Genomic DNA, 13,346 nt, shown 5'->3' with positions numbered 1-13,346 from the left:
GTTTATAACTCAGGTCTTCCTGACTCTAGGCCCCAGTGACACTGGCACTTGGGGACAAGAAAGCTCATGATCTGACTCTCTCCTTCCCTTTCCCACCTTTCCCATCACTAATATTCTCTGGGCATTTCATCTGCCCTTTCCTCTTATTTTTAAGAGGTGAAAAGAGGCTAAACATGGTAGGAAGCTTCCTCTATGACTCTCAATATACAGGCAGGTAAGCACTCAGACACATATACACACACACAACTCAGCCGATCTCTACCCCTTTCCTGAAATCAAAAGCAAAAATAGATAATAAAAGAAAAGGGGGGACCCCAAAGCAAACCCTTCTGACTTTAAACATCCTGAAAATGACCACCACCACCAAGAAATTACCTCCCCTAGGACACCATAGAACTTTTAAAAGGATTTAGAATGTTTAGGCTCGGTGGCTCTCCTTGCCTGTTGTGGTGACCTGCATAGTTTTACTTGCAATAAACAGGATCCTATTGAAAGTCTGTCTCCAGAGGTTGGGGATCTAAGTAAAGGGTCTATGTTCAGGCTCATTATCAGTCCTTGAATAGGAGCTCACCTTTATGCTTTGATTTCCCTTTACCCCCACAACAAAGATGAGACAGCCTAGTGGATGATGCCCCAAATTCTCAGGGGGCACTGGCATGCTTGACCCTCCAGCTATGTGGTGGCTCTTCAGGAAGCACAGCACTCTAGGGCCTAATCACATTTCTCTCCATTTGGTAGATGAATTGAAGGTTCTGGCAGTTAAAGATACAGGGAAGGGGTCTTTCTTAAAAGATGACAGAAGAATCAATGAGGAGAGACAGTAAATTTAGCCCCTTACAAGTCAGAGAGAGATACTCTGGATTAATATAGATAAAATGTTTATCAATTTAGATATGCATATGTACAAAGGGCCAAACTAAAAATTGGCAGGGGGGTGGGGGAGATGGAGAATGAGTGAGTCTCAACTGGTTTGGAATGAGCACACCTGGGAGTTCTCAATAAATCAACTCAATAATTCAACCATAGGAAATAGCATGGTGTATGTAGGGAAAGAGGGTACTGGAAGTCAGGAGAACTAGGCTAGAAGCTCCAGTTCTGTCAACTACTAACCCTATGTTCCAAGATAAGTCATTTAACCACTGGGTCAAAGTTTATGGCTCTGCAAAAGAAGTTTAATATATATGTAACTTTCCTATTTTTTAAGGTTGTTGTAATGAAAATACTGTGTAAACTGGAGAGGCCTATATAAATACAGTCTTTTATAATGATAGATATTATTTTTTCCTCACAGAGACAGAGTAGCAGGACTCCCCAAACACAAAAGCTAAAAGTTGACTGTGGAGTAGAAGCCAAACCACCTCAACCTCATTCTTGAAGGTAGGCAACTATATTTTTCTGTTGGAGATGATGTCACACATCAATAGGTTAGAAGTGAAAACTACTTCCCTCTGACAGAAGGGGAGCCTTTAGAGTTCAGACACTGAGGAAGGAAGCTTTGCTTACATTACCTCTTCAGAAAAAGCCGAAAGAGTCAAAGGAACTGGCACCTAATTGAGAACAAGATGGCAGAATATTTAATTAGCCTTTCAAGGATCATAAGGGACAAAGAATATTTGCCCTACTCCTTTCAGTCAGTCCCCTAGGGGTAGGCAGGCAGGTAACCCCACCTCTCAACAACAGACACCCTTTGCCTTCTTTTTCCAAATTGTAGGGGGGAACTCTACCCACACAAGGGTCTTAGGGTTTGCAGAGAGTTTTTTCCCTCCCCTCCTAAATAACTGGTTCCTTTTCTGGGATTTTCTATGTCTGTACAATTGGGGTATATAAGAAAGTAAAAGGTCCAGATAATTTTCTTCAGTAAAAATAGTAGTCACTTTTTAAAGAACAAACTAGAGTTTATCTTTCTTTACCACAATTCTATGGATATAAATTGTAGAAGTCTTACCCCCATGTTACAGATATGGAAATTGAGACTCTGAGGGTGACCCATAGTTCCAAAGATGATAATCTAGCATCAAAGCCTCTCATATCTGGTTGTTTCTATTGACCTGGACTGCCTCTCCTATTAGGGATCTTGGAATCATTTAAGCTATGTTAACTTCAGATCTTTGATTTTGAAGGAGCCTTCAGGGGACTTTGGGATTGGGGGGAGATTGGAATGTCTGAACAGAGTTGGAGCCCATGCATCAAACTTCCTTCACACAGACTACTATAAAATTAGTCGTGCTATAGAATCAGGTTCAATTTAACTCTTCTTTCAAGGTTGGTGTACAGGGTTGGAACAGAAGTTAGTAGACCATCATGCTGGTTCTCAAATTGAGCTCTTGAATCTTTCAGAGGGGCTTTTAATGCTAGTGCTCACCCTAAACAAGGATTGGACTCTGGATTTAGAAGACAAAGTAATTCCAACCCTGGTTCTGGGGACAGTCATATCCATATTATCTTTAAAGGTCCCCAGGTTACATTTTAGCAAAATTTGGATTACATTTTCCAACCCATCAAATAGGAAAGAGACAATCTTGCCTTTCCTCAACCTCTTGGGTAAGGGGGAATATAGAGATGAATGAGATCTTTGGATAGGCAAGAGGCTTTAAGCCCTTAGAAGAAAACTCAGAAGGTGCAAAATTAAACCAACTTATTTAAAAGGGTGATAAAGTGAGAAAAAAAGTTCACATCTCTTATCTGAGCATCATCAAGATACAATCCTGTGACCTTTTACTGCCAGGAGAATTCCTTGTCTTTTAGCCTGCACTACCCACCTTCTACCCATCTTCTCTCGAAGCTAAAGGCATGAGGAATTCCCAATCACAAGGAAAATAGGGCCCATAAAGAAAAGAAATTGAGACAATAAAAGAGAGAAAATCAGTTTAAATTCCAGACATTATTACCTGGGAGTTCATACTCTAGAAAAGGTAGGGTTTATTCCCATTGGCACCAATTTCTAACTCTACCTTGTTCATACTTTAAGCACAGAGGTTATATTCCTCCCTTTTTCCAAAATAAAAACAACAAACACACAAGCATGAAAGCTTCAGTCTATACCTGAGGCTTTTCTTTATTGCACCCACCTTGGAAATTCTACAAAACAACCCCCCCCCCCCCACTTCATACTCTCAGGAAGATGCCATCTCTAAGTTCCATTACCTTCTGGATCACTTAAGAAGGGTTGTATAGAGAGGAGAGTGGAATAGGGAAGGAAAAAAGAGTAGAAAATTGTCTGTGACCCAGTCTGACCGAGAGTCCATGGTGGACTTGTCCCCTATTATTTAGGTAGCTAGTGGAAGCCAAGGCTCAGAAAGATTTGTAGGCCAAATATAGAACAGTAGAAGCTTCTTTTTAGCCATTTTAGCCAGAGTACTATCACTCAACTCACTCAGAGAATGATGGTCTGAGAGTTCTATACAGCTGCCTCACTAGTGAGGCCTCTAACCTAATTAGGCAACTACCAAAAGAGTAATAATTTTCAAGTATACACTGCCCTAGACTCAAAGGAAGTCCCAAATAAGCATTATTATTTGCTGATCCCTGGGGGAAAGAGGGAGAAGGATACCATCTCCCACCTGGCAAGGCTGCCATTAATCAGCTTCAACAACAGCATTCTGGGAGAAGTAGCCTGTCAACTTTCATTTCCACCACCACTCCAGCTGTTTGGAAAATACCTCATCTTGAGGCAACTAGGTAGTGTAGTGGGTAGAGTACCAGCCCTGGAGTCAGGAGGACCTGAGTTCAAATCAGACCTTAGACACTCAATAATGACTGAACTGTGTGACCGTGGGCAAGTCACTTAACTCCATTGCCTTGCAAACACAAACAAAAAAGAAAATGCCCCACTTCTTCCCTTTAAACAATAACAGATTGAAAAACTTGAAAATTTGTATTTCTACAAATGCACAGCATTTTTCACATCTATTCTCAGATACTACATCCCTATGAAGAAGGTAAGGTACTCCTAACCCTCTTTACAAAGAAGATACTAAAGGCCTTAGAGATTAAAAGATTTTGACAAGGTTGCCTGCATAAGAACAAACATAAGAATTCAGTACTCTTGACAGTCCCTGCCACCAGTCCTGCCACCAGTCTAATGATCCTTTTATTGTGCAGGTTCCCACCCTCAGTTTGATAAAATCTCAGTCTAGGAATCTCTTTAAAAATATGCAGATACCTCCTCCTTTTAGTAAAGATGTCCAATAAATTTTAAGCAAAAACAATTTAAAAACAAGACAGTGATCCAAGGGCTTTGAATCTGAAACTACCTTCCTCAAGGACCTTACAATCTTTCTTAAGATATTAAAGCTTTTCTGCTATTACTGGGCAAAAAGGCAAGATTCAGTCTTTCTTTCTTACACACACACAAACATGCACACACACACATACACAAACACACACAAACATACACAAGTGTGCATGCTTGAACACTTGTTTAGGATCATCTAAAATTAGAAGACCATTTAGTGAAAACTTCCTTTTCCATAGGAAAGTAACTTTTCCTTAGGTTAAGTGATTTGTCCAAGGTCATATGGGTAGAAAGAGAAGGAAGGACAGAATACAAGTTTTCCCACTCCAGGGCCTAGGCTCTCTCCAAGGTAACACCACACTTCCTTAAATTTCCAATGTTAGGTCTATTACCATATACCAGAAATAAGGGACCACTGCATTTTATAGGGCCTGGAGTTAGACAGGACATCAGATGTCATCTAGTCCAACCCTCTCAATTTATAGATGAGGACACTGGAGATAAGAGCAGGGAGTGAGCTATCAAAGCTTAGACAACTAATAAAAACTAACAAAAAAGTTAAAACTGGAACTCGTTCTTGGCAGTCCAACTCCAGTGTTTTTATTTTTTTCTGTGAATAAATTTTATTTTATTTTTTATTAACATTTTATTTGTTTTCCAATTATATACAATAGTAGTATCTACCTATCATTTTCTGTAAGGTTTTGAATTTTACAATTTTTCTTCCACCCTCCTTTCCCTCTCCCTCCACAGAAGGCTGTCTGATAGTTTCTACATTGTTTCCATGCCATACATTGATTGAAATTGAATGTGCTATAAGAGTAAACATAAACCCCCTTCCCCAAGAAGAAGAGAAACCTCAAGAAGATAGATAGATAGAGAGAGAGAGAGAGAGAGAGAGAGAGAGAGAGAGAGAGAGAGAAAATGTATTTCAGTTTGTATTCAGATTCTAATGACTCTGTCTCTGGGGTGAGTTGCTTTATCATAAGTTCAGCAGAGAAGTTGCCTCAATATTTTCCCCACAGCTGCTGTTACTAGCTGTACCTCTACTCTATTCCTCCCCATCTCATTTATTCTATTCTCTCTCTCTCTCTTTTCATCCTGGCCCTGTCCAAAAGTGTGTTGTATCTGAGTACCCTCTCCCTCAATCTTCCCTCTCTTCTATCACCTATTCCCCCCTTCCCTTCCCTTCCCCCATCCCCCCCTTATCCCATCCCTTTCTTCTCATTTTTCTCTATGGTAAGATAGATTTCCTCACCCTTTTAAATGTGTATGTTATTTCCTCTATGAGCCATTTCTGATGAGAATGAAGGCTTACTCATTCCCCCTTGCCTTCCTCCTTTCCACTCCATTGAAAAAGCTTTTTCTTAATTCTTATGTGAAATTTCTTAGCTTCTTCTTCAACTCCTTTCCCTTGCTCCCAGTACTTTCCTTTATCACCCATTGACTCCATCTTTTTTACTATATTATACCATTGTATTCCACTCCTTCCTATGTCCTATCTATATATGCTCCTTCTAACAGCTCTTATAAATGAGAAAGTTCATATGAGTTATCAATATCTTCTTCCTGTGCAGGAATACAAACAGTTCAATATTAAGTTCCTCATAGTTAGTCGTCCTTTTCCACCCACTCTATGGTTCACCAGCGTCCTGTACTTGGAGATCAAACTTTCTGTTCAGTTGATTGTTCCAATAGGAAAGTTTGAAAGTTCTCATTTCATTGAAAGTCCATCTTTTCTCCTGAAAGAGGATGTTCAGTTTTGCTGGGTAGTTGATTCTTGGTTGTAAACCAAGATCTTTTGCCTTCTGGAATATCATATTCCAATCCCTATGAGCCCTTAATGTAGATGCTATTACTGGGCAAAAAAGGCAAGATTCAGTCTTTCTTTCTTACACACACACACACACACACACAAGTGTTCATGCTCAAACACTTGTCTAGGATCATCTAAAATTAGAAGGCCATTTAGTGAAAACTTCCTTTTCCATAGGAAAGTAACTTTTCCTTAGGTTAAGTGATTTGCCCAAGGTCATACAAGTAGAAAGAGAAGAAAGGTCAGAATACAAGTCTTCCCACTTCAGGGGCCTAGGCTTTCTCCAGGATAACATTTTCCCAGTCCAATGGAGCCTCAGTAGTTGAATTATTTGTTTCTGGCAGTTTTTAGAATTTTCCTTTGATTTGGGAGTTTTGAAATTTGACTATAATATTCCTGGAAATTTTTCTTTTGGGATCTCGTTCAGGAGGTAACCACTTGATTTCTAATTTAGTCACTGCTTCTAGGATCTCAAGGCAATTTTGCTGTATTATTTCTTGAAAAATGCAGTCTAGGGTCCTCTCCTGATTGTGACTTTCAGGTAACTCAATAATTTTTAAATTATTTCTTCTGGATTTGTTTTCGAGGTTGGTTGTTTTTCCAGTGAGATATTTCACATTTTCTTCTAATTTTTAGGAATTTTTGGAAGAGTTTTATTTCTTCCTGATTTCTTGCAAAGTCAGCTTCCTATTGAATGAGTTATTTTCTTCAGAGAGCTTTTTTATCTTTTTTCCAGCTGGCCAATTCTGCTTTTTAAGGCATTCTTCTCCTCATTTGCCTTTTGTTTTGCTTTTTCCATTAGGCCTAAACTGGTTTTTAACATATTATTTTCTTCAGTAATTTTTTGGATATCTTTCACCAAGCTGTTGATTTGGTTTTCATGATTTTTCTGCATCACTCTCATTTCTCCTCCCAATTTTTCCTCCATCTCTCTTAATTGCTTTTCAAAGTCTTTTTTTGAGCTCATCCACAGTCTGAGCCCATTTTCTATTTCTCTTGGAGGTTTTGGATATGGAAGCTTCGATTTTGTTGACATCTGAGTGTGTGTTTTGATCTTCCATGGGACTAAAGTAATTCTCTATGGTCAGATTTTTCTTTTTCTGTTGTTTATTCATTTCCTAAGTCCAAGACAGCATTTCCAAGACTTTGAGGGTTCTTTCTGGGACACCCCACTGGGACCTTTATTCCTCCTAGGTCTTATGCTCTCTTGTCTGTGCTTTGAAATGGAACTACAGCTCTCCTCTCCCTACAGGAGGGATTCTGCTTGGCTACTTAGTGTGGAAGCCCAAACTGCAACCTGGATCTAAGTGTAGGCAAACAGCAGAGTCCTACCCAAAGGGAGAGCACAGAAATTTCTGCAGTCTTCCCTGACCCCCTTACCATCTCTGGAGGTACAGGCTGCTTTCTCCAGATTCTCGCTGCAGGTTCTGTGATAGGTGTTCCTCACTCCACACTCATTCTGGTGGAGCAGAGTTCTCTCATCACCCCTTCAAGCTGTTGCAGATGATTTTTGGGCTGGGCTGGGCTGCACTGTGGCCATGGCTTTTTTCCAAATCCCGGTCCTGGTGAAACACACCTTTCTCATGGAACTTCTAAATTATCTTGGACTGGGAAAATGTACCACTCAGTCTTTCTGTGGATTCTGCCCCTCTAAATTTTTGGCTAGAGTCATGATTTGTTGGCTTTTGGAGTTTTGGTGGGAAGGAGTTCCTGGGAAATGCTGCTTTCATGCTGAGATCTTGGCTCTGCCCCCTCCAGTGTTCTTATCACTAAAACCCTCTGCTATTTGAAGCAATCAAAACATTAAACAGTCCCGTTTAATCCTGGCCTGGACTGAGTCCCTCCATTGTATTAGGGGCTAAACGTTTTTCTTCATCTAAAGCATTCTCTCAGACTAGAGAAGGGCAAAGGTAGCTTCACAGTTTGGTGCACAGGCCTGTTTTCCTCCCTCAGACCCCTTTCCCTGTTTTTCTCCCTAATGTTTCCAAGTTCACTTTTGAAATGGGGAAAGTTCCATTGATGAACACTATCTCCACCCACCCCACACATATACCCCACTTTCCCTATCAGAAGGTTATTAAATCTGATTAAGATTAGAGGTGGGGATATGAATGGATGTAGGAAGAGAGAGCTAGAGCTCCAGGCTGATGCAGTGCTGCAGACAAACCTTCCTGGAATAATAAACATTTATTTTCCGCCTCTGGTCTCCCAGCAGCAGGCACTGGAGGAGGGGGGATAGGTAGAGGAGAGAGCAGTAGAAACTGCAGGCTTTCCTACTCATTGACCCCCTTCATTCAACCTAGAACCCCCATAGGAGCAAGTTGGACATATCCCTGAAAAGCTCCAGATCATCAGATACTTGATGATCTGTCTGGATACCAGTATCTCTTCCATATTGAGCACCAAGAAGGAAGGAAGGAAGAAAGAAAAGGAAAGAAGGGTAATAAACCCAAGTCAGAGAGATGTCTGTGTTCTTTGGGGCTTCCCCATCCCCATTTCTTTGTCTCATTTGTGCCCTTTATTCTGCCCTCTGACAGGTGTGACCCCCCCCCCCATGCGAATCCCTAGACATTTACAATTAGTTTGGGCAGGAGAAGAAAGAGGAGAAAAGGAAAGTCCAAAGAAAAACTTGTGGAGATGTTGGAGGACATACATAGTCCCCTAGAGTATTCTAAAGGCCACGGTCTCCTTGCTCTTTCTGCAATTCCATTATAGGTTTTTTCTACATCAGAGGGCACCTCCTTCCACAATCTATCTAAGTTATTTAGGAGTAATTTGCTTGGATGTTTTAACTTTATTCATTCTCAAATGAGCTACCCATCACTAATTTCATCAAGGTAGTTTGGGAAATCACAACCTTGATTACCTCCATCATATTACACTACTACTGGTATTTCCTAAACTGTTATTTGGAGATTCCAGAGGTTCATTCTTCTGGACATTTCTTACACTTGTAAAAAGAAGACCTTCTTGAAGACAGGAAGTTTATAACCTCACTTTCTGGTCCTGTCTCTTTACTTCCAACCTAAATTGTTATCCAATTCTGAAATGATTTCTTCTGTTCTTGTGCCTGCTCTGTTTTGGTATTGGAAGAGTAGAGTTCAAAATCTGGTTCTGTTCCTTTCCTACCTGTGTGGGATCCTAGGGAGATAATATTTGATACTTCATCTCCTGGGTTCATTTTCCTATAATGTATAAAATTTCCCCTGAAGGGTAGGGTGGAGGAAAAGGAAGGAAGGAAAAAGGTAGGGATAAGCTCTTCTTGTCTAAAAGATGGTGAATGGTTGTACAAAGCAGCCCATGTTCCTCCTAGGCTACTTTCAAGTCTTAGAGGTATATGGGAAAGACTTGGGATCAAAAGCAAGAATTCAGCCATAAGGAGTTATTATTGTGGATAATTGGCTCTTCCCAGATCCAGTAGTGATAGTTCTTCCCTTGCACTCCATTTTGGAGAATATATGCCAAATCCTAGATGTTTCCTAACCCAAGGATCCAATGACCATCTCTCATGATTATCAAATCTACCAACCAGTACTAATCTCTCACTTAGCTATTGGATTTACCTACAGTCTCACTTACCTATTGGACATCTTGAAATGAATGTCATATAGACATCTTAAGCTATGTTCAAAATTGAACTCAGAAGCTTTCTCCCTAAACTTTCCTATTATTGTTGAGGGGACCACCATCCTCCCAGTTACTCAGTCACTCCTCATTTTCTTTGATCCTCCTTTCAATCCAATCTATTGACAAGGCCTGCTGATATTATCTTCATAGAATCTCTGCTTTCTTCTTTTTTACTCTGATACTGTCACCACCCTGGTGAAAATCCATCTCATAGCTGGATTATTTAAGAAACCTGACATTTGGTCGCCCTGTTTAAAGTCTCTCCCCACTCCAGTCCGTTCTCCACTCAAAGTGATTGTAAAAGTACAAATCTGACCATGTCACCCCTTTCTTCTCTCTCAGTAAATTCCAGCTACTCCTCATCATCTCAAGGATCAAACATAAAATCCTTTTTTTTGGCATTCAAGTCATTCATAATATGTTCCCTCCAACCACCAATCTTTCCAGTCATTTTACGTCTTATAGAACCTCTCCCACCATCTCCTCCACACACTTTGCCATTCTGTGAACAGCAAGGCCTCCTATGGTTCCTCAAACAAGATACTCCATCTTTAGATTTGTACATTTTTACTGGCTCACCCCAATGACTGGAAAGTTTTCTTGCCTCATTTCTGCCTCTTGGAGTCCTTGGCTTCCTTCAAATCGCCCCTAAAACTCCAGTTTCTATAGGAAGTCATTCTAATCCCCTTTAATTCTGGTACCCTCCCTTACTAATTTTTCTCATTTGTCCTGTCTAGAATTTCTTTGTATATGGTTGTCTACCTTGTTGTTTTCCCTAGTAGACAGTAAGCTTCTTGAGAGCAGGGACCATCTTTTTTTGCATCACCAGTACTTAATACAGTGCCTGGGACCTGGTAGGTGCTCAATAAACATTTATTGATTGACTGATCCTGCCAGAATCTCTGAATGTGTACGGAGTCCCTGATCCCCACTGCCTAGCCCCTGTTATCAAAGGAACTCAGAAAAAGAAAAGGCATGACTTGGAAGCAGTCCATTCCCCTTCGAAATCTGATCTCCAGAGTCCATGTCATAGTCCTTTTGCCTCAGAGGTTGGTTAGACTGGCTCTATTACCTAAATTTCTTTTTGAGTGTGGGAGGGATGTAGAGAAGAGAGGGAAAGAAATTTAGGAGTAAAGAAAATTAGTATGGCATGACCTATTACTGATTGAGACATGTTGACTTTTTGTCATCACTACTTCCTTTCTAAATGATCGCCAACCTCTTTAATAATCCATTAAAGAACTTTTTTCTGGAATCTGAGTCAAGTTTACTAGCTTAAGGTTTTCCAACTGTGTATTCTAACCTTTTTTGAAATATTTATTTGTCTCCAATCTTTTGACAGCTCTTCTATTTTCATGATCTTTCAACTATACCTGACTATATATATATATATATATATATATATATATATATATATTATATATAGCAGTTCTCTTAATATAGAGATGGAAAAATTGAGATCCAGGGCTCCAAAAAGTGATTTTCCAAAGACCATTCTGGAAGTAAGCATCAGGTCAGGATTTCAACCTAGGTCCTCTGATCCAATCCATTTCTCTTTTATGCTCACCTCTAGAACTCATCATCCCAACCTTCTTAGAAATACCAAGGTGACCAAAAAAAGAACAAGGAAAAAATATCGTTCTCCCAGAGGTCCAGAATATATATATATATATATATATATATATATATATATATATATATTCATCCATTCTCTTCTTCCAGACTACATCCAATTTCTATCATCCTGGCAGAGAAGACATTCTTTCTAATATTATAACTGGTGTGTTCAACCCATGGCCCACAATCTACAAACAGAACCTTAAGGCATTCATGTAGCATTATTACATTGCATTATTATACTCATTGGTAATAGGGTTACATTGTATTCATGAATAAATATTAAATTCTATATGTGAAACCTTGATAAGTTTCTGTTGGATGATGAGGCCAAGAGCTAATTAGTTGGACACTCATGTTCTAGAAGACAGCAGGTGCAGATATTGAGGGGCAGCAGAGACCCTTATTGTCCCCCAGGTAAGTTGCAAGGTCATAGTGATACTGGCAGCCCACTCCCCTATTCCCTCTTTACATTAAACCCTTCCCCCCCCAAGGACAACCCATCTTTCCAGACCTATTATAGGAAACAGAACATAGGCCTCAAACATATTAAGTTCTCAGTCCCTACATTTTTATATTCACATAGAAACTGCCTTTTTTGGGGTCATTGAGGTTTTTCCAGATTTTGGCTGCAAGGGATCAAAGGGACTTTTAAGCAGTCAGATTGGTTCCAGTATTATTTTTAGAAACAAACTTCAGTAGAGACATGCCAAGCTAGGGAAAACAAGGAAGGATTGGGGTTCACCGCAGGAGTCTGAGTCTCCCTAGACTGCTTTGGGTCATTTGTGAATGCTGCAACCAAGGTCCTGGCCACAGTGAGGGATCTGGTAGGGTTGATCCAGTTGGGGAAGGGGCCTCTCCAAGAATGCAAGATTGATTTTTCTATTGTTTTTTTTTATCACTAGCATGCTGGGTACTAGGCTCAGAGTAGGCCTTTAAGAAAAATTTGTTGATTCAGTTCACCCCCATCACCATGGTGTGCCTCTCTTCCTTGTTTAAAGAAATGGACAGTGACTTGATTTATAGGACTCTTTAAGGTAAAGAAAACAAAATGGCACCCATAGGCAAAAAAGCTAGTTGGACAACTGGTGCAAAGGAGAGTCATTTTGATAAATAAATCTTTAGCTTTCCCTAGCCCCAGACTTTCTTTCCTTGAGATGTATTGTAGTGAAATGAAAAAAAAGTTGCATTTGGAAATAAAAGGGTCTGTATTCAAATATCTACTCTTACTACTTATATAACTTTGGGCAAGCCCCATGACATCTCTGAGGCTGCCTCAGCTTCCTGGAGGATGTCAAATAAGTGGGTTGGAATCAATATCTCCTGAGAGTCCTTTTAGCTTCACTTCTATGATCTTATGACTCTTTCCAGATTTTTCCTATTCCTGGACCAAGTTCTTGGACATCGTAGGCAAATGGGAGAAAGACAGGAGGCCTCCTAGTCATGTGCTAAAGAGGCTGAGTGAGAACATCTGCTCCCCACGTAATATCACCCTGAATTTTTCTGTAAATCACTTTTTCCAGTATTCTCTATAGCTTTCTATTCCATAACTAAGCAAAACACTAGGAGTCTCTTAAGTGAATTGCAGAACTTAGGATAATTGATTAAGTTCTTTGAGATCCTCCATACCAATAGCTTCAGTCTACCTCTGGGAAAGGGTGGAATTCCCTTCTACTACTTTCAATCTCAGTAAAAAAGGAGGTGAATGTCGATTTTCTGGTTTGAATTACTTTTCCCTCTACCAAAACCTCTTCAGTAAGCAAACATGGAAGGACTTAATACATAACAAGCAACCACAGAGGCCAAAGTTGAGTCCCAGAAAGTAAACAAAAGCTACTTCATCAGGTTAAGATGTTGGGGACACTAAGGTACAAAGCCAGTAAAAACTGTTTCCCCCGTCTCCTTTCTCTTCAGAAGATTCCTTAACAGAGAGACAAGAGAGACATAGACCAGAAACAAAAAAAATAAAGAATACTTTTTTGATCACATCTGGCTTTTGGGATGCCACAATTCCTGTTCACATCTGGGGCCCAGGCTCTTTTTCCTTTCCCT

At 40.0% G+C, this 13,346-nt stretch overlaps 1 protein-coding gene across 1 annotated transcript in view; it reads right to left on the bottom strand.

Annotated features, from left to right (window-relative positions):
* The window catches only part of LOC141513005 (plasma membrane calcium-transporting ATPase 4-like), a 99,506-nt gene that overhangs the window by 45,869 nt on the left and 40,291 nt on the right, over positions 1–13,346 (bottom strand). The window lies entirely within an intron of this gene.

The sequence above is a fragment of the Macrotis lagotis genome, chromosome 2 (assembly GCF_037893015.1).
Source record: "Macrotis lagotis isolate mMagLag1 chromosome 2, bilby.v1.9.chrom.fasta, whole genome shotgun sequence".
Classification (NCBI taxonomy): Eukaryota; Metazoa; Chordata; class Mammalia; order Peramelemorphia; family Peramelidae; genus Macrotis; species Macrotis lagotis.
This window is presented reverse-complemented; position numbering and strand designations above follow the sequence as displayed.